The 21,846-nt window shown below is 43.1% G+C and overlaps 1 protein-coding gene across 6 annotated transcripts in view; it reads right to left on the bottom strand.

Moving 5' to 3' along the window:
• Nucleotides 1-21,846, bottom strand: part of LOC128351680 (uncharacterized) — a 337,204-nt gene that overhangs the window by 211,145 nt on the left and 104,213 nt on the right. For 4 of the 6 annotated variants that reach the window (XM_053311419.1, XM_053311424.1, XM_053311421.1 and 1 more), the window contains one exon: nt 20,473-20,560. The exons of the other annotated variants lie outside the window; for them this stretch is intronic. The gene's annotated coding sequence lies outside the window, so the exon portion shown is untranslated. The remainder of the gene's footprint in view (nt 1-20,472; nt 20,561-21,846) is intronic. 6 annotated transcript variants of the gene reach the window in all.

Here is a 21,846-nt window from a genome sequence, read left to right as displayed (position 1 = left end):
TAATTAGATACTGAGGCTATTCTCACGATCAGGGGAAATGAGGCTAAAGGAGCCCAACTCAGTTTCCCCTCATCGTATGATCCACCAGACTTGCGGGTAAGCCCCGTGGTTACCTGGCAGCTAGCCCACCAAAGTAGCCCTAACCTTAAATGAAGCAGAGCAATTGCTCCACTAACCCCATTTTGATTATTGTAAGTTGACACGGGACCGGGTCTCATGATCTGTAAGACCTGGTTTGGGGCTGTGAGCGCGAAAAGCGGGCTAAGCCTGCTCTCCCCACTTATGAGTGGGGAGGGAGCCCTGGGCGGCCAGATCAGCCGCTCACATGATTGCTGGCTCCGAGACGGAGCCAGTGGGGGCTGGGGAGCTCAGGGGCCGCATGGCCCCCGGAAGCCCCAGTATGCCCTGCACGGGTGTGCAGGGCATACTGGGAAGACCCCCGGAGCTGGGAGGCAGCTGTTCGCCTTCTGTTCGGGGGTCTACTCACAAGGAGATAGCCTGGGTTTGCGGAGCACTCGCTCCGCAAACCCGGGCTAAGGGGTGGGCTACAGGAGTGGGTTAGCCGCTCCAGAACCACCGGGCTCGGCTGCGAGCCCGGTGGTTCTGACAACCAGCAAAAATCAGGCTAGCGGAGGCTAGCCCGATTTCTGCTGATTGTCAGAATAGCCCCACAGTGTGGCTCCGCGCCACAGCAACTTATGAGGAAACCCCCCTCCGGGAGGCTAAAACAAGCCTCCCCGTCTTGGGGGGTCTCCCCAGGATGCCCCATGCACAGGAGGATCTATGACATGATCGTAGCCATGACGTGATTGTCTCCGTGACGCGCTCATCTGTGATTGTCTGTGAAGAGAGTGAGCTAAGCATTTGGGGCAGTATATAAATATGTTCAAACAAACAAACAAACAAACAAAATGGCTGAAATACAGCAGTTTACATTTTCTAACTTCTAAAGAGGGGGTTCAAAGTGCTTTCAACCTTTTTCCACCACAGATAATGAGGTCATTCACACAATCATGGAGCCTCTTCTCACAAGCAGTGAGAAGGGATACAGAGAGGCTGTAAGGAAGGCAGGTTAGACATACCTTTCCTGCAGGCAAGCAGCTCTTCCTCCTTGGGCAGGTGGATTGCTCGCCCAGACGAGCACTGGCTCCTTCTGGTAGCTCTGAGGGTTGGGGTGTTGGGGTGCTGGGACATACCACCCCATGCTTCCCCATCCCCTGGAGTGCCAATGCCCATCCCCCCCCCAGTCTGCCTGCCACCACTGCAAGCAGCCACCGCTTACTCACAATTGGAAATGCGGGGTTATGAGAATGCTTGCTCTCCTACGCCCGTTTTGCGGGGAGGCTCCACAAGTGGTTTTTTTGCCATCGGGATCGGACACGATCCTGACAATTCATATGCATGTACAAAACCGGGCTCGGCTCTCTTAGCCCAGTTTTGCACACATGTGTGAATACCCTCAAAAACTGTGTTTTAGCCGGGTTTGGGAGCTGTGTGTGCTCCCAATTTTTTGTGTGGAAGCAAGGTAGGAGGCAAACCTGGGTAAAAGTGATTGTGTGGAAGCAAGGTAGAAGGAAAATCAACCCACATTTTCCTCCTATTCTGCCAAAAGTTGGGAGCACACACACCTCCCAAACCCAAATAGAACATAGTTTTTGATTGTGTGAATGACCTCAATTTATATTTTTAAATGTTTGATGTCTTTTTAGCATTCCTTAAAAATTCAGTTCCATACTGGACTGGTGCCTTTTGCTGGTTTGAAAAACATCAGTTTAATGCTTTTTGAGTAATGATTGTTCAAAATCCCCATAATAACCAAGGAAAAGTTAGCTAAGAGCATAACTGTGTCTGTCCACAGAGGATTTTGAAGCCAAAGTTGGGAAGGGCAAGTATTTCAAGTGGACATATTCCCACAATCAGTAGAAAGTGGGCTAAGGGAACCTAGCCCGCTTTCTACTGATCGTCAGAACCACCGGGCTTGTGGGTGAGCCTGGTAGTTCCAAGGCAGCTAGCCTGCCTAATTCCCACTCCCCTTAAATGAACAGAGCAAGCACTCTGTTAACCTCATTTTTTGACTTGTATGCCACCATGGCGTGCGGAGACACATGAGCAGACCCCTGGCCGGGAGGCTGCAGCCAGCCTCTTGGCCGCGGAGCTCTCTCCGGAATGCCCCATGTGCTCAAGTGGGGCATCCTGGAACTTCCGGGTGCCGGGCAGCCCCTGATCCCCACAGCCTCCACCAGCTCCGTGACGGAGCTGGCAGTCATGTGGGTGGCTGATCCGGCCACCCAGGGCTTGGAGGCTGCTCGTCTAAGCCTGCTCTCCCCACAGACCCACCAGAAGCTCTTCTCACTGATGGTGAGAAGAGTTTTGATGTCTTCCTTGTTCTGAACATACAGTAGGTGCCTGACAAGGACAGTCTATGAGCATTGTGTGTGTGTTAAGCAACCATTCCTCCCCCTCCCTTTCCTTTCATGGGCATTTTTTGTTTTCTCCCTCTGCCTCCTTTCTCTCACTCCCACCAAATAGGGAAGCATAAGCCTTAGCACAGCTTGGAATAAATTACTAGAAAGTTAGAAAGATTCCACTGTAACTTAATTCTGAATACACACACATAGGAATCAGGACCAGTAGAGATCCTATGCAAGAATGTGGGTCCTCCCCCACCCTCTTCACCCCAGCCCCTCAGCAAAGAACAGAAGGTGGGGCATTTATTTCTCTGGAGCTTACTTCTGAGTAAAAATGTATAGTATTGGGACCAAGGACCCCATGCTAGGAAAGTCCAAAAAAGGAACCTCAAGGAAATCCTAAAAACCATTCCCACCCAGCACCAAGAAGCCATCATTCTGGTGTAGACTGCTCTTGAACATGGAGGTTCTGCAACAGAGCCAAGCTTTCAGTGAATATGGAAGCTCATGTCCTTTTGCACTGGATCATGTCCTTTTGAATTGTTCTTTTGCATTGTCCTGGATCATGACCTTTAGCATTGTCAATTTTATCGGGGTATTAAGCAAGAATTGAATGTCCCTATTGTGCATAAGTATCCAGGTAGATCTAAGGATTTCTATGTTCTCCTCCTTTCAGATCAAAAAACTGTAATTTCTCTTAACGTTGCTAGATTCTGTGTAATTGCATGCAGAATACGGAAGAGAGGTATTGAGCAATTGCGTGTTTATAACTACTTTTGGTCTGGTTGCTGAGTGTAATAAAATGACTGACTGACTGAAAATAAAACAAGTCAATCTAGTAAGAACTAATCAGCCTACTTTCCTTTCACAATCTCTACAACTGGACTAAATTTGGTTCAAAACGAGGTTCACAAGTTAGATTTCTTACACCTCAAATGTTCATGCATCCACCATCTTGGATCAGGGTGGATGACATTATTACAAACTATACCATTGAGGTGTCCCTGTGTGTCACTCACTACAACTGTATCAAATTTGGTTCAAATGGGTTAGACAGTCCTCAAATTAGTGCCCTTGAACCTCAAAAGTTCACCATCTTGGATCAAGGTAGATGACCTCATCACAATCTACACCATTGGGACATCTCTATGTGTCCATACCACTGTAGCAAATTTGGTTCAAATCAGTTAAACTGTCCGCAAGTTAGTGCATTTGTGCCTCAAATGTTTACATGTCTACCATCTTGAATTGGTTTGGATGGCATTGTCACAATCTATGCTGTTGAGGTGTCCCTGTGTGTCCCTACAGCTGTAGCAAATTTGGTTCGAATTGCTTAAGCGGTTCACAAGTTAACACACTTGCACCTCCAAAGTGTATGCACCCACCATCTTCAATCGGAGTGGATGACATCATCACAAACTACGCCATTGAGGTGTCCCTGTGTGTCACTCACTGCAACTGTATGCAATTTGGTTTAAATCGGTTAGACAGTCCACAAATTAGCTTGCTTGCACCTCAAATGTTCATGCAGCTGCCATCTTGAATTGGAGTGGATGACATAATCACACACCATGCCATTTGGGCATCCCTATGTGTCCCTACAGCTGTAGCAAATTTGGTTCAAATCGGTTAAGTGGTTCACAAGTTAGCCCACTTGTGCCTCAAAAGTTTACATGCCTGCCTACTTGGATTGGGGTGGATGGCATCATCATAAACTATGCCATTGAGGTGTCCCTGTGTGTCACTCACTGCAACTGGACGCAATTTGGTTTAAATCAATTAGACAGCCCACAAATTAGCCCGTTTGTGCCTCAGATGTTCCAACGGCTGCCATCTTGAATTGGAGTGGATGACATCATCACACACCATGCCATTTGGACATCCCTATGTGTCCCTATAGCTGTAGCAAATTTGGTTCAAATCGGTTAAGTGATTCACAAGTTAGCCCACTTGAGCCTCAAATGTTTATGCATCCGCCATCTTGGACCAGAGTGGATGACATCATCACAAAATACGCTGTTGAGGTGCCCCTATGTACCCGATTTGGTTCATATTGGTCCAGGCATTGCAAAGTTGATGGGGGGACACATGGAGACACAGACACAGAATGCTGGGTGATCTCATAAGCCTACTGGAAAGTAGGCTAAAATGAAGTATAGATTTAAAATGAACACAAATTACCTGCTTCTTGTTGTGTCCTTATTCACTGCTGAATAATCATGAGATAAGATCACCCCGCCACTATTACTGAATCTACTAATGTCATGTAATTGAATTGCGGGGGGGGGGGCAGGAGTGTGAAATATCCTAGTTGAAGATGTTACAAAGTTTTTGGTACCCTGGTATTAAGCATCAGTAAGTTCTACTTTGTGGTTCAAGCTCACATGATTATATTATTTGGTAGGTAGTTTATAGAACTTCAGTCAAAACAGATCTTTGAAAACTTCACAGTTTGGATCCTGATTGCTCTATTGGGCTGAGCGTTGCCAAGTGTCCAGACTTAAAATATCCCTTAATAACTATGTGCTGTCAAGGAAAAGGAAAAGAGATTCTGTGAGTTTGAAGATGAATTATGTGCCCAGCCCAGGGTGCTGAATGGACTAAGGCATGTATGGAAGCAATGAGGTGGCAATTATACTTACCAGGGAATGCAACACATAGGCAAGATGGCCAGGGCCTTGCGGTGGCATATAAGGTGGTGGCAGGCTGCCTTTAAATACAGAGGCTGTACATCAGAGGTATACTTCTGCAAAATGGGAAGACTCCACTTAACCAACATGGGTAAACTCTTCCCCAGTCAGATTTTCCTTTGGTGTCTAGTCAGATTTTCCTTTTTTAAATGCCTGGAAATTCAGTCATCCAAAAACCTTTGGTTTAAGATGAGAGTTAAGATGCTTTACATTTTCACTCATGCTCTAAAAAGAATGGAAATTGCAAGTTAAGGTTCCCATCTAATCAATCAATCAATCAACCAACCAAATATAAGCTGTAAAGTCTTTGTACAGTTTGGTATATGATGAGGGATTTAGAAATGAAGCTCCACACATCCACACATTGCCTTGGTCTTTTAGCTGGACGTTGGGCGGTGGAGGGCTGAACCCAGGCAAACATTTAACAGGTGTCATTTCCCCAATCACTTCTTAGAGATGCCCTAGATGAATTTCTGCTTGATGCAGCTGTGAGCAAGGCAAAGTGTGGGTGCATGGTGCCTCTTTTTGAAAGTTATCACCATATACCAGACCATACAAAGTCTACACAGCTTACAGAAGGTGAAGTGGCTGCTGTAGTCCACCCACTGGAGAAAAGAGGAACTCATGAAATCTGTCCCTTGCTCCACCCTGAGGCCATTCTCACGATCAGCTGAAACTGGGCTAAGGGAGCTCAACCCGGTTCAGCTGTCAGTTGCAGGTAAAGGAGAGGGAGAAGGAGAAGGGGGAAGGGCAGGGCACGAGTGGCTGCAGAGAGGGGACAGGAGGGCAAATGCCCTCTCAAACAAGTAGTCCCCCCTACCCCACCACTGCTGTTTCAGAAATCTATTGTGTGGGACGCAACTCCAGTGGTGTGCAGAACCAGTTCGATTCAAATTGGCCAAGTAGGACTAGTTCGAACTCAAACTGAACCAGCCTCCAAAAAAGGCAGCTGGTCCGAGTTTGAACCAAATTGTTATGGACCAGTTTGACTTGGTTCATTGGTTAGAGGGGTGATGCTTGTAAAGGGGAATCCAATGAGGTTTCCCCTTACAAGCTAAGGGGAATCCTGCCTATAAAATGTTACTAAGGGCAGCGGCTCCTCTAAACCCTGGTGCTCTACAGGAGCGGCAGTGTGGTTCTGGCCTCCGTGGATGTGCAGAGGCTGGAAGTGTACCACTGCCACTCGGGCCACACTGCTGAAAGAGTGCTGGGGTTTAAAGGAGCTGGTGCGAGTAAGGTGCCCTATCATCACCCCTCTGTCTGCCCTTAGAAACCTTTTAAAGGCAGAATTTCCCCTTTGCTTGTAAATACAGGTGAAACTCGGAAAATTAGAATATCGTGCAAAAGTCCATTAATTTCAGTAATGCAAATTAAAAGGTGAAACTGATATATGAGACAGACGCATTACATGCAAAGCGAGATAAGTCAAGCCTTAATTTGTTATCATTGTGATGATCATGGCGTACAGCTCATGAAAACCCCAAATCCACAATCTCAGAAAATTAGAATATTACATGGAACCAAGAAGACAAGGATTGTAGAATAGAACAATATCGGACCTCTGAAAAGTATACAGTGTACTGTGCTTGATTGGCCAGCAAACTCGCCTGACCTGACCCCATAGAGAATCTATGGGGCATGCCAAGAGAAGGATGAGAGACATGAGACCAAACAATGCAGAAGAGCTGAAGGCTGCTATTGAAGCATCCTGGTCTTCCATAACACCTCATCAGTGCCACAGGCTGATAGCATCCATGCCACGCCGCATTGACGCAGTAATTGCTGCAAAAGGGGCCCAAACCAAGTACTGAATACATATGCATGCTTATACTTTTCAGAGGTCCGATATTGTTCTATTCTTCAATCCTTATCTTCTTGGTTCCGTGTAATATTCTAATTTTCTGGGATTGTGGATTTGGGGTTTTCATGAGCTGTACGCCATGATCATCACAATTATAACAAATTAAAGCTTGACTTATCTCGCTTTGCATGTAATGCGTCTGTCTCATATATCAGTTTCACCTTTTAATTTGCATTACTGAAATTAATGGACTTTTGCACGATATTCTAATTTTCCGAGTTTCACCTGTAGGAGTCCTCCTCACCGCATCCCCTTTTACAAGCATAGCCCCTCGAACCAGTTCAATCCAATTTGATTGAATGGCCTGGACCACTGGCTGGTTCAACCAAACCAGTTTATGGAGCAGCAGTTCAGTTCGAATTTGGTTCAAATTTGAGACAACCCACACAAAAAAAGGTTCCATCCACACCCTTGCTCAGCTCACCCACCCATAAATGCACTTTGCCTTTTCTGTGCCGCCATTTCCCCCACTGGTAGTGCACTGGGAGGATGGGGGTCTGACAGAGACATTGGATCGCTGACAGAGTTCTGAGATGACAGCAGGGAACTTCCCAGCAGTTCTGACCCTTAGCAGCCAGCTGCTGTCGTCATAAAACTCCCTCCCACACGGCCTGACACAGATCATGTCAGTCTGACATCTCTGTCAGACTGACACGACCACACAGGCCTATTAACTATCACAGATTTGGGAGTCACTGCCCTAATAATGAAAGGCACAGAACACATAAGAGGGATTTTTGATCATGAGTAGGTAATTCTAAAAAAGGCATGCAACTGACTAATCACCTGATATTATATTTGCTCTTCGTATTCAGGGTTGACGCATCAGGTCATGCCAGATTTAAATTTACTACTTTTCATCAACAGAGTCTTGCAAACAATTCTCTTGACATGCATCATTTTAAGCTGTCACAGACTGTGCTTTTCCCAAGGACCAGAATCAATACTGATCTCAGTTTGAATGCTCTTCTGACAAGGCTCTTATTTGTAGATTCACAAGTAGAACTAATATGTGTTAAAGCTATTCACCTTGGCATTTGCAGCCTCATTGACATATTAAATATAGGCATTCACTATGACTATTAACCTTAGAACTATTAAGCAATAAAACCCCACATACATATTTATTAGCTGAATATGGTAGTGTTGCACTGTGGCTTGCAAAACAGTTGGGATGCAGAAACAGACTCCATGAAACCAGCTGTATACTTGCAGACAAAGAAGAATTAAAGAGGTATTTGGATGCTCCGGTTTAACTTTTTAGTCAGTGGTTTGATACCTACCAATTGAATGAGAAAAACATTTTTGAAAGGATGGTCCCCTTCCAACAGACCAGCCTAACCCAGCCTGGGGCAGCCCTGGTCTTGAAAAGTGGAGGGATACATACGGATCCCGCAACTCCCTGCCTACCTAAACTGCTTAGCTAACCTGGCTGTTAGCTGATGTTAAGGTTGCACTCACACCCTTAACCCTGCTACCAGATATTGAGGTGAGTCTCACAATCAATGAGACCAGCCAGAGGGGGTTCTGCGGGGAAAGCGGGCTTAGCCTGCCCGCCCAGCAGATGATCAAGGCAGCTGCCAGCTCCATCATGGAACCAGCGGGGGCTGCAAGGATTGGGGGCAGCGCAGAACCCGGAAGATGCAGGATGATCCAGGATGCCCCATGCGAGCCTGCAGGGCATCTTGGAGAGACCCCCGAGCCTGGACGGGGGTCTCCTCGTGTGTTGCCACAGCATGGAGCCGCACCGCAGCAATACATGATCAGGAAGCCAGGGTTAGCGGAGCGCTCTCTCCGCTACTTTGATGGGAGGGCTACTTTAGCGAGCTAGCTGCCAGGGAACCACCGGAATCACCTGTGAGCCTGCTGGGTCTAACGATGACTGGAAAGCGGGCTAAGCTCCCTTAGCCCGCTTTCCAGTGATCATGAGAATGCCCTCAATGTGAGGAATGGGACAACTTTCTGTCGCCAACTTTCTGCAGCCAACTCTCTGCAGCCAGCTGCAGAGAGTTGGCTGCAGAGAGTTGTCCTAGACCCCTCTAGACAGCCTTCCTTCAATGCACTGTGCAAGCAGTGAATGCAGCACACATCTGGGAGCACAATGCCATGAGTAGAGAAGGAGCAAAAATCAAATCATGGGGTGGGGGGACTGCAGGACCCATCCCGCCTTCCCCCTGGCCTTCCCCAGCTCCGGTAAAGGAGGTCGTGTGCAATCTCAATATCTCTAATCTAATGTTCCATGCATTCAACTATAGTTGAGTGGGGCTAATCGTTCTTGCATGGTCAACTTTTTTAAAAACCAAAACCAAAAGCAGAAACTCTGCAGTCCACTGAAAGTCAAGTGTACATTTAAAACTTCTTAACTGTGAAAGAATGACAGGTCTTCTTTAATGATCAGAAGGATACCTATCAGAAGGGTCAGAAGTACCGATCTGTATCAGATCAATGTCCCCTCATCGAGTCTTATTTTTAATTCACTTGCATTATCATCATCATCTTACATTAGTTTTGCCAGAATGTATACTCCTTCATAATTTCTTCATTTGGGCAGAATTCCCAATTTTTAAAATACACTTTCTTTCCTTTTTTAGCTTCTTTGACAGCATTGGACTGTTCTGTACTTTTCCTAATCTGAGATATTTATTCCATTTGATCTTCTATTATCACAGTGTTAAATAACCTCCAAGTATTCTGAAGAGATTTGACCCTCTTGACTCTTCCTTTCAACATCTTTTTAACAAATCCTCTCATCTTTGAGATGTTTCTTCTATTGGAGTTAAATGTGACTGTGATATTCCAGTATGAATAACTTCCAGGTTCTGAATTATGGAATAAACAACAAAACTTTCTTTAACTATTTACATAGTTAAAGAGTCCATGTTATACTGAGAGAGAAATACTAGGTCTGCACGGTTTGCCAGTTCAACTCTAACTGAAGGGTTGCATGCTGAGACACTTGGCAATTACCTTTCCTTTCCAACCGTCTTAAAGAGATAGTATCCTCACGTCTATCTCTCCCAAGAAAAACAAAGGAACAGAACATTGAATAATTAGTCACAACTTTCTATTAGTCTCTGGGTTGGTTTTCTCAGCCTTGTGGATCTACGAAGTGTAAGCTGCCTTTCAGGCATGTCTTGTCTTTGTTCATATGGGTTCATTTCATGTGTATGATGTTGATTGTTACCGGTTGCTGTCACTGCAGCTATGTCCAGTTTCTCCTCCTGTGTAGGAATCAGCTGCAGATCCCTCCTATTTCTCCTATGGGCTTTTCCATCATCAGTCACCACCTCATAAAACCAAGGAGATACTTCTCAAGGCTGATTATGCCCACATTTTGTCATTATGCAGACACACACTGTCTCGTGGGTGCAATGATTGAAGCTCACATGAGCTTTTATCATAATATAATCTCTGAGTATTTCCTGAGTTTTCCATGTATTTACAACACCTTTGAGTTTATAATTCATGACAAGGAAGGCAGGCAATCTTATTCATAGTTTTCTTCCAAACAACAGTTGAGCAGGAGAAACCCCAATTTTCAGAGGTTTGGCCCTATAATTCAACAGAGGCAGATGAGGATCTCTGTTTGAATCCTCTACTGTCTTAAGCAGCTTTGTAATTATCTTGACACCATTCTCCATGCGCCCATTAGATTGACTGGAAGTAATAGGCTTGAAATCATACAGCTTTGCAAATGCTGTAAAGTCACAACAGGCAAACTGAGGTGCATAATCTGACATGACAACAGCAGGAATGCCATACCTTGCAAAGAAGGACTTTCAACCAGAAATGACATGGTTAGCAGTCATGTTGGACAGCAGAGTAATTTCAAGAAAATGAGAATAATAATCCAGAACCAACAGATAGTTTTGTCCTGCCTGAAAGAACAGATCAGTGCCTACCTGGGACTATGGTTCACTGACCAGTGGGATCACCATCATGGGCAGCTTTTGTTTTGTTTTTGTTTTTTGTTTTTGTTTTTAATAATATTTTTATTTAATAAGACAATAACAACATTATTACATTATCATCTCTTGAATGTCCAACAGTTACATATGACAATCTGGGATTCCGCTTCCACCCTTTGCCAACCTTCCCCCTCACATAAGATATTACAGAAAGATATAAGTAATGTGTTAATCAGCCCTCAATATTTTTTTTTTTTAAACCAAATCTTGGGTGTGGATGTTGACCCTGTGCTAAATTGGAATTTATGAAAGGTTCCCAGGTTAACGCAAATATTTCATCTGAGGTATTCTTCAAATAAGCAATGATCTTAGCCTTCAAGGCATATTTCCATAGCTTTAGTAGCCATTCATCCAAGGTCGGGGTTGCCTGTGACCGCCAATTGGCAGCACAGAGAATCCTGGCAGCAGTGGGCTGCTTTTGTTGACAGTCTCTGTATTTTTTGACACATTCCACTATTTTGTATAAACATTTCTATGTCAGAGTTCTTGTTGAGCCAATATACAACACTTGTGGAACACTGTTTGCATTTTTCCATGCCCATGTGTCTGTCTATCTATCTATCTATCTATCTATCTTTTACTTATATGCCCCGGCTACCCCTGATAATTTGGCAAAGAGGCACCTCTTAATGTGGTGATTCTCTTTTTTAGCAGGGGGAGAGTAACTGGCCCTATCCCCCTCCATCACGGTACCTCCAGTGACTGTTGCTGGTGTCTCTCTTGTGTTTCTTTTTAAATTGTGAGCTCTTTGGGGACACGGATCCAACTTATTTATTTATTATTTCTCTGCGTAAACCACCCTGAGCCATTTTTGGAAGGGCAGTATAGAAATTGAATTATTATTATTATTATTAATAATAATAATAATAATAAGCAGTTCCAAAAGACCTTGAAGGGCACCTCAACACCATAGGGGCCACAGAAATCACCATCAGCCAATTACAAAAAGCAGCTTTACTGGGAACAGCCTATATTCTGCGACGATATCTATAACAATTGACAATAAAATTCTGGCATCCCAGGTCGTTGGGAAGGACTCGATGTCTGGATAAAACAAACCAGTCAATAACACCTGTCTGACTGTGTAAACAAGAAATAACAACAACAATAACAACAACAACAACAACAGCCAATTACAAAAAGCAACTTTACTGGGAACAGCCTATATTTTGCGATGATATCTATAATAACCAACAGTATTGATGATAAAATTCAGCCATCGCAGCTCCTTGGGAAGGACTCGATGTCTGGACAAAACAAACCAGTCAATAACACCTGTCTGACTGTGTAAACAAGAAATAATAATAATAAATTCTGGCATCCCAGGTCCTTAGGAAGGACTCGCTATCTGGATAAAACAAACCAGTCAATAACACCAGTTTGACTGTACAAATAAGAAATAATAATAATAATAAAAAAGCACAGAAAATTAAATATTGGACTGCACCAGATGATGATGAACTGCATGGCTTCTGGTTTAAACATCTAACAGACCTTCATAAACAACTATCAAAACAGTTCAATCACATTTTGCAAGGAGGTGATATTAAACAATGGTTAATAACTGGCAAAACTCACATCATAATGAAAGACCCAGCCAAAGGTACAGTTCCAAGTAATTATAGACCGATAACCTGCCTGCAGAGGCGTAACTATAGGGGGGGCAGGGGGGGCACGTGCCCCGGGCGCCATCTTTTCTGGTCACATGGGGGCCGCCGCCATGACAAAAAAATTTTTTTTGAATTTTTTTTTACATTTTGTTAATACAAATGTTTCCTGCTCAGTGCAGCAGCGCTGCAGCAGTCAAGGGAGTGTGTCGGCGCCCCCTCCCCCACAAGCGGTCCCTTCGCGCCGCCCGCTCCCCCCCCATTGCTTTGCTGGCGCCTGGGGGCCAGTCAGTGGCCTGGCTTGGCGGCGGCAGTGGCGGGCGCTTGTGAGGAAAAACCTAAGTATAATGTAGTATGTTGGGGGGGTGCGGGGGGTGTGGGGGGGCGCCATTTCAGTGCTTGCCCCGGGCGCCGTTTTCCCTAGTTACGCCTCTGCCTGCCTGCCTGGCAACCATGTTCAAATTATTAACTGGAATAATAGCAGGTGAAGTAATGTAATACCTATGAACCAATAAGCAGCTTCCAGTTGAACAGAAAGGAAATTTCCCAAACACCAGAGGCACAAAAGACCAGCTGCTGATTGACAAAATGATTTGAGGAAATTGCAAGAGAAGAAAAACAAATCTAAGCGTTGCATGGATTAACTATAAGAAGGCCTTTGACTCATTGCCTCATCCATGGATTCTAAAATGTTTAGAAACAACTGGTGTCAGCAAAATCATTCAGATATTTATTTAAAAAAAACAATGGGCATGTGGAGTACACAGTTAACAATCAATGGTGAGACATTTGGACAGGTTAGCATTAGAAGAGGTATTTTCCAAGGGGACTCACTATCCCCTCTGTTGTTTGTAACTGCCATGACTCCATTTTCACAAATACTAAACAAAACAGGCCTCGGATACCAAACATCTAAAACATCAAGTAAAATCAACCATCTGCTGTTTATGGACGATTTGAAGTTGTATGGAAAGTCCCAATCAGAAATTGAATCACTGCTAAACACTGTCCATATATTCAGTAGTGATATAGCAATGGAGTTTGGACTAAATAAGTGTGCCATATTAATAATGAACAGAGGAAAAATAACAAAAACAGCAAGAATAGAACTGCCCGATGGAAACAACATCAAGAACTTGAAAGAGAAAGATGGTTACAAATACTTGGGCATTCTTCAGGCTGATTTATTTATTTATTATTTTATTTATTTATTCGATTTCTATACCACCATTCCAAAAATGGCTCAGGGTGGTTTACACAAAGAAACAACAAATAAATAAGAACAATAACATCAAACGGACTGAAGTTAAAAGAAAAATTGGAAGTGAATACATCAGGAGAGTTAGAAAAATCCTAAAGTCCACACTCAATGGTGGGAACACCATACAAGCTATAAACACCTGGGCTATGACAATCATTAGATACACTGCAGGAATAATAGACAGGACCCAGGCAGAGCTAGAAATGCTAGATTGTAACACCAGGAAAATAATGACCTTCAATCATGCTCTGCACCCCCACAATGATGTAGATAGGCTATACCTCCCTCGCAGCTCAGGTGGAAGAGGAATGCTGCAAGTCCATCAAACAATAGAGGAGGAGAAAAGAGGCCTTGAAAATTATATAAAGGATGGTGAAGAAGATGCACTTAAAATGGTCAATAATGAGAAACTATTAAACACCAATGAAGCAAAGCAGGCCTACAAGAAAGAACAAGTAAAGAACCAAGCAGAAAAATGGAAAAAGAAGCCACTGCATAGTTAATATCTGCACGATATAACTGGAAAATCAGACATCACCAAGACCTGGCAATGGCTTAAAAATGGCAACTTGAAGAAAGAAACAGAGGGTTTATAATATTGGCTGCACAAGAACAGGCACTAAGAACAAATGCTATAAGAGCAAAAGTAGAAAAATCAACAACAAACATCAAGTGCCGCCTTTGTAAAGAAGCAGATGAAACAGTGGACCACCTAATCAGCTGTTGTAAAAAGATGGCACAGACTGACTACAAACAAAGGCATGACAAGGTAGCAGGGATGATACACTGGAACATCTGTAAAAAATACAAGCTACCTGTAGCCAAGAATTGGTGGGACCATAAAATTGAAATAGTTGAAGAAAATAAAGATGTAAAAATATTATGGGACTTCTGACTACAAACAGATAAACATCTGCCACACGATACACCAGATATAACTGTAGTCGAGAAGAAAGAAAAACAAGTCAAAATAATCGACATAGCAATACCAGGGGATATCAGTATAGAAGAAAAAGAAATAGAAAAAATCACCAAATACAAAGATCTACAAATTGAAATTGAAAGGCTGTGGCAGAAAAAGACCAAAATAATCCCAGTGGTAATTGGCACCCTAGGTGCAATTCCTAAACCCCTTGAAGAGCACGTAAAGACCATAGGAGCCACCGAAATTGCCATCAGCCAATTACAAAAAGCAAATTTACTGGGAACAGCCTATATTCTGTGACGATATCTATAATAACAAGAAGAACAATATTGATAATAAAATTCAGCCATCCCAGGTCCTTGGGAAGGACTCGATGTCTGGATAAAACAAACCAGTCAATAACACCTGTCTGACTGTGTAAACAAGAAATAAACAAGAAATAATAACAACAACAACAACAACAACAACAACTGGTGTGAGCAAAAACATTCAGATATTTATTTTAAAAATGCAATGAGCATGTGGAGTACACAGTTAACAATCAATGGCGAGGCACTTGGACAGGTTAGCATTAGAAGAGGCATTTTCCAAGGGGACTCACTATCCCCTCTATTGTTTGTAATCACCATGACCCCACTTTCACAAATACTAAACAAAACATGCCTCGGATACCAAACATCTAAAACATCAAGTAAAATCAACCATCTGCTGTACATGGACGATCTGAAGGTGTATGGAATGTCCCAGTCAGAAATCGAATCACTGCTAAACACTGTCCGCATATTCAGTATCGATATAGCAATGGAGTTTGGACTAGACAAGTGTGCTGCATTAATAATGAACAGAGGGAAAATAACAAAAACAGAAGGAATAGAACTGCCCAATGGAAGCAACATCAAGAACGTGGAAGAGAAAGAACGTTACAAATACTTGGGCATTCTCCAGGCTGATAACATCGCACACACTGAAATTAAAAGAAAATTTTGAAGTGAATACATCAGGAGAGTTCGAAAAATCCTCAAGTCCAAACTCAATGGCAGGAACACCATACAAGCTATCAACACCTGGGCTATATCTGTTATCAGATACACTGCAGGAATAATAGACTGGACCCAGGCAGAGCTAGAGACGCTAGATTGTAAGACCAGGAAAATCATGACCATCAATCATGCTCTGCACCCCCACAGTGATGTAGATAGGCTCTACCTCCCTCGCAGCTCGGGTGGAAGAGGAATGCTGCAAGTCCATCAAACAGTAGAGGAGGAGAAAAGAGGCCTTGAAGAATATATCAAGGACAGTGAAGAAGATGCACTTCAAATGGTCAATAACGAGAAACTATTCAACACCAATGAAACAAAGCAGGCCTACAAGAAAGAACAAGTCAAGAACCAAGCAGAAAAATGGAGAAATAAGACCCTGCATGGTCAATATTTGCACAATATAAGTGGAAAATCAGACATCACCAAGACCTGGCAATGGCTTAAGAATGGCAACTTGAAGAAAGAAACAGAGGGTTTAATACTGGCTGCACAAGAACAGGCACTAAGAACAAATGCAATAAGAGCTAAAGTCGAAAAATCCACAACAAACAGCAAGTGCTGCCTTTGTAAAGAAGCAGATGAAATAGTGGACCACCTGATCAGCTGTTGTAAGAAGATCGCACAGACTGACTACAAACAAAGGCATGACAAGGTAGCAGGGATGATACACTGGAACATCTGCAAAAAATACAAGCTACCTGTAGCCAAGAATTGGTGGGACCATCAAATTGAAAAAGTTGAAGCCAATGAAGATGTAAAAATATTATGGGACTTCCGACTACAAATAGACAAACATCTGCCACACAATACTCCAGATATAACTGTAGTCGAGAAGAAAGAAAAACAAGTCAAAATAATCGACATAGCAATACCAGGGGATATCAGTATAGAAGAAAAAGAAATAGAAAAAATCAACAAATACAAAGATCTACAAATTGAAATTGAAAGGCTGTGGCAGAAAAAGACCAAAATAATCCCAGTAGTAATTGGCGCCCTCGGTGCAGTCCCAAAAGACCTTGAAGAGCACCTCAACACCATAGGGGCCAGAGAAATCACCATCAGCCAATTACAAAAAGCAGCTTTACTGGGAACAGCCTATATTTTGCGACGGTATCTATAATAACCAACAGTATTGATGATAAAATTCTGGCATCCCAGGTCCTTGGGAAGGACTCGATGTCTGGATAAAACAAACCAGTCAATAACACCTGTCTGACTGTGTAAACAAGAAATAATAATAATATACCACCCTTCCAAAGCTGGCTCAGGGCAGTGTACATTAAAATCAAAAATACATAACAATTAAAATAAAAAAATTTAAAGTAGATTACATTTGCTTTGAACAGAATTCCACCTAGTACGTATAGGTCCTCCACAAAGTTGTTAAAGTATAAGAACTTGATAGATGGATTGTGGACCCACCAGAATTAATAGCTCAGATGACCTGTTGCAAAATATTGTGTTGAGATGTGTCCTGTGCAATTGTTAACCACATCTGGTCAGAGCTCGGAAATGTCTTCTTAAACAGATTAACGTGTACTACATCAGATTTAGTATGTGCTTCAGTCTCAGTCCCATTGTAAGTTCTGTTCAAAGTGTCTGCAATCACTGTTGGCCAGGACTATACTTCAATTGTAGGGGTGTGCACGGAACCGCCAACTGCGGTCCGGCACTGGGGTGGGGGGTAGCTTTAAGAGCGGCGGGAGGGTTTACTTACCCCTCTCACCGCTTTCCCGCTCTGGCGCCGTAATTCTAGGAGTAATTGGGGCGGCAGGATACCTCCCTGCCTCCCCTTCCCCGCTGTTGCTAGAAAAAACTCCCAGGAGTACTTTGCGCGCGCGCACGTCACAGAGACATAGTGCGCGCGCTTCACGTCTCTGTGACATGCGCACGCGCAAAGCACTCCTGGGAGGTTTTTCGACAACATCGGGGAAGGGGCGGCAGGGAGGTATCCTGCTGCCCCAATTACTCCTAGGATTACGGCGCCAGAGCGGGAAAGCGTCGGGAGGGGTAAGTAAACCCTCCCGCCACTCTTAAAGATACCCCCCAACCCAAACTGAACCGCCCAGGTCCGGACCGGTCCAGAGGCTTTTTCAATGGCCTCTGGATCGGTCCGGGCCCATCCCTATTCAATTGCAGATCATATAATTGTAATTCAAAAAAACAAAAACAAAAAAAACAAAAACAGTCTCTGCAATCTGGGAGGTGTATCTCTGCTCCCTCTTCACTATCAATACTAATGGTTTGTGGTCAGTTTCCACCACCATTGATCTTCCATATATAAATACATGAAATTTCTTACAAGCAAACACTATTGCCAAAGCCTCTTTTTCAATTTGTGCATACTGTTGCTCTGCTTTGATTAAGGGTCTGGAGGCATAAGCATGATCACCATATTTATGTAGCAATGCTGCTCCAAGGCCATGCTGTGAAGCATCTGTTGACAACTTGGTGTCCCTTTCGCTGTCATAACACTGCAGAACTGGTGATGTCTTTAGCAGATGTTCCAGTTTCTCAAACTCAGTGTTGCGATTGGCATCCCACATCCACTGAGTATTTTTACACAATAGGTTCCTGAGATTAATTGTATGATCAGCTAAATTAGGTACAATTTTTCCAACGAATTTCACCATGCCGATATGTATGTATGGGTGCTGGCATATCAGTGATTGCTTGAATCCTACTGGGATCAAAATGGATCCCTTGCTCAGTTAACTTCTCTCCAACATAGGTTATTTCTTTGATTCTAAATCTGCATTTTCTTCCTGTTGAGTTTTAAACCAGCTTCATGAACCCTCTCCAGAACCTTCTGTAACCTCAGATTATGTTCTTCTAATGTATGTCCTCAGATCAAGAGATTTATAAAGACTAGTACTTTCTATCCCTTCAAACATCTGTTGTATTTTTCTGTGAAATACTTCAGGGGCAGAACACAGCCCAAATGGCAATCTAATAAAGCAATAGCTTCCAAAAGGTGCACTGAAGGTGCACAGTCATTCACTGCATTTTTCCAGGGGCACCTGCCAGAATCCTGCAGATGCATCTAAAGAAAAAAAATAAGTTGCACCTGTCAATTGACAAAAAATCTCCTGCTAACTGAACAAAGAGGCATCTTTTAAAAGTGGTGATTCTTTATGGAGCAGGGGGAGAGCAACTGGCCCTATCCAACCCCACAGAGCATCTCTCCAGTTGCTGTTGCTGGTGTCTACCTTATGTTTCTTTTTTAGATTGCAAGCTCTTTGGGAACAGGGAGTCATTTCATTTCATTTCATTCATTCATTCATTCATTCATTCATTTCTATGTAATAAATGGGAATTTTGTCGAAAAGTGGTATATAAATATTATTATTATTATTATTCATCCTATTCTGTTGAAAGCTTTCCTATGCCCATCTTGAAAGTGGTGCTCAGTGTTCATTAAGTCTTAAGTCTTCCACACTATATAACCTTTTAATTACAGCAAGTATCTCAGAAGACTTAAGTCCCAAGATAAGTATTCCATGTCCTAAGCACACTACAGAGAATAGCTTCACTATGATACCCTTTACCATGACATCTTGTTCACAGACACCCAGAGTGGGAAGAAGTTCCCTGCTGTAAGTCTTGGGTTGAATCTGTTAGTATTCCATATGACATGGTTTTCTCTCTAGGCCTCTCATAGCAACCTCAGATATCACATAAACTGGAGTGCCTGCATCTACCTTGTATGTAACAAAAATTCACGAAACCCCTCCCCTGAGCCCAGCCAAACTGAACCGGGGGGTTAAGGGGGGCAAAACAGAACTGGCCCGGTCCAGTTTGAGGCTAGTTCAGCCTCGAACCAACCAGGCCAGCCAGTTTTCTGCACACCCCTATTTAACACTGTGCTAATGTCAAAGTCTTCTGTGTGCAAAGGAGCACTGATGCTTTCTTCAGCTTGCAGAACACTGATACTTTTGGCGGGGGGGGGGGTTCCTAGAATCCCCCAACCACCCACCCAGTCAGTTTGAGCTTGTCTGCGGACCTCTCAAAGTGATTCTGCTTTTTGCAAATATGAAGTCTGTCCAAAGACAGGGCATTACCTGATCTGGTGTTTGCCTCCACAGCATGAACAGTAATTTACATAGGTTTTTGTTTTGTTTTGTTTTTGCAAATTCATTCCAACTAGTACAGTTTAAACCAGAAGCTTCTATTCTGTTGGGTTATAGCATGTTATTTTTGCTGTGAGGATGTCTGAGAAAGTCTACTGTTAACATTGATTTGGTTTTCCTACAAAACTTGCAGTCTGGCCTGTGTTAGCTCTGCACCCCGGAAAATGCTAATTGCCTTTTCAAATTTAAATCAGAGTCCTCAAGCAATCTTTTTCTCAGGCTTGGATTCTGAATACCAATGACAATTTGATCTTGAATTAGTTAATCTGAAAGCTCTCCAAAATTACATGTGTGGCTTAGGAGTCTAAGATCTGTATTAAAAGATTCAAATGTCTCCCCTTCCTTCTGTACTTACATATTTATGTTTGTTTGTTTGATTTATATACCTCCCTTCCAAAATGGCTCAGGGCGGTTTACAATTAAAACATGTGAAACTATCTTTCAAATGTCTCATTTAGTTTAGGGGTGCAATACTTCTGAATTTTTTGTAACACAGTCTTATAACTAGCTTGATACCCAGGTGGAGAAACTGTTAAATAAATCTAAGGCCTCAATCCCAACAATATTCAAAAAGATAGCTACCTTTTGCTCATCCTCCTGAGCAGCTCCACTTGCTTTCAGAAAGAGGTCATATTCCTGTTTGAATCTTTTCCAGTTGTCTGCTGCATTCCTGGAAAGAGTGAGAAGTGCTGGAGTTCTGAGTTGGTCCATCTTTATTGTGTGTCCTGGTGTCTGCTGTATAGGGGTGTGCATGAATCGATTTTTAAAAAATTCTATTTATACCCGAATCAAATCACCCCCAATTTGTTTTGGATCCAAATCTGGGCAGCTAGCACAGGGGTGATTTGTTCTGTCCACAAATCTCATGAAAAGGGTAGATTCAGGTACAAATTGTTTTGTACCCAAATCGATTCGCACAGACAGAAGGCGCAGGCAGTGATTCTCTCAGCAGCAGGAAGAGGGTGGGGGAAAAAAAACTTCTCTTTTCCTCAATCAGGAAAGCAGGAACAAAAAGCAGAGAATCCACTCTGGGCAGCCGGCAGGCAAGGAAAAGCAAAGTTCCTCGGGCTCGCTCTCGCTCTTCTCCCATGAGGCAGAAAGGCAGAATGGTGGCTGACTGCCACCTTAACTACATTTGAAAATCCCTCCTTTGAACTCCCCACACCCTTATCCCTTCTTTGACACCCCCAAGCCAATGCGGGGTCAGTCACCCATGGCAACACAAGATTTGAATGGAAATGATCCAATCTGGATCAGAGGGGGCGGGGTCGCCAGCCAAGCATTGCACACTGTAAGTCACCAATCTGAAGCTTATGAGGGTGTAATTTAAAAAAATAAATAAATTCCTGACACAAAATGGAGACAGCAAGAGAGATCACCACAAAATGGAGGTCTGAATCTACAAATTTTTCAGGTCCAAATTCTGGGCAATTTGTTTTGGACTTGAATCTGGCCAGCTAGCACAGGGGCAATTTGTTTTGTCCACAAATCGCCCCAAACGGGTAGATTTGGATACAAATCATTTTGCATCCGAATTGATTCGCACATCCCTACTGCTGTACAGATATTCCAGTTGGTGGTCAACCAGCCACTCCTGATACCATGTGATATTCTAGTATGAATAACTTCCAGTTTCTCCACTATGAAATAAACAAAACTTTATTTAACTATTTACATAGTTAAAGAGTCCATGTTAGAGAGAAATACTAGGTCTGCATTGTTTGCCAGTACATCTCCAACTGAGGGGTTGCTGAATCACTTGGCAATAATCTCATGTATGTATGTATGTATGTATGTATGTATGCATGCATTATGCATTCGTCACATTCGTCACATTTATATACCGCACTATACAAAATGTCAGGGTGGTTTACAATCTTTCAAGCCCAAACTTCTTAAAAAGATAGTATAGAGATAGTATAGTATACAGTGACCACATTGGACCTTTTGGGCAAC

Source organism: Hemicordylus capensis, chromosome 3 (assembly GCF_027244095.1).
Source record: "Hemicordylus capensis ecotype Gifberg chromosome 3, rHemCap1.1.pri, whole genome shotgun sequence".
Lineage (NCBI taxonomy): Eukaryota > Metazoa > Chordata > Lepidosauria > Squamata > Cordylidae > Hemicordylus > Hemicordylus capensis.
This window is presented reverse-complemented; position numbering and strand designations above follow the sequence as displayed.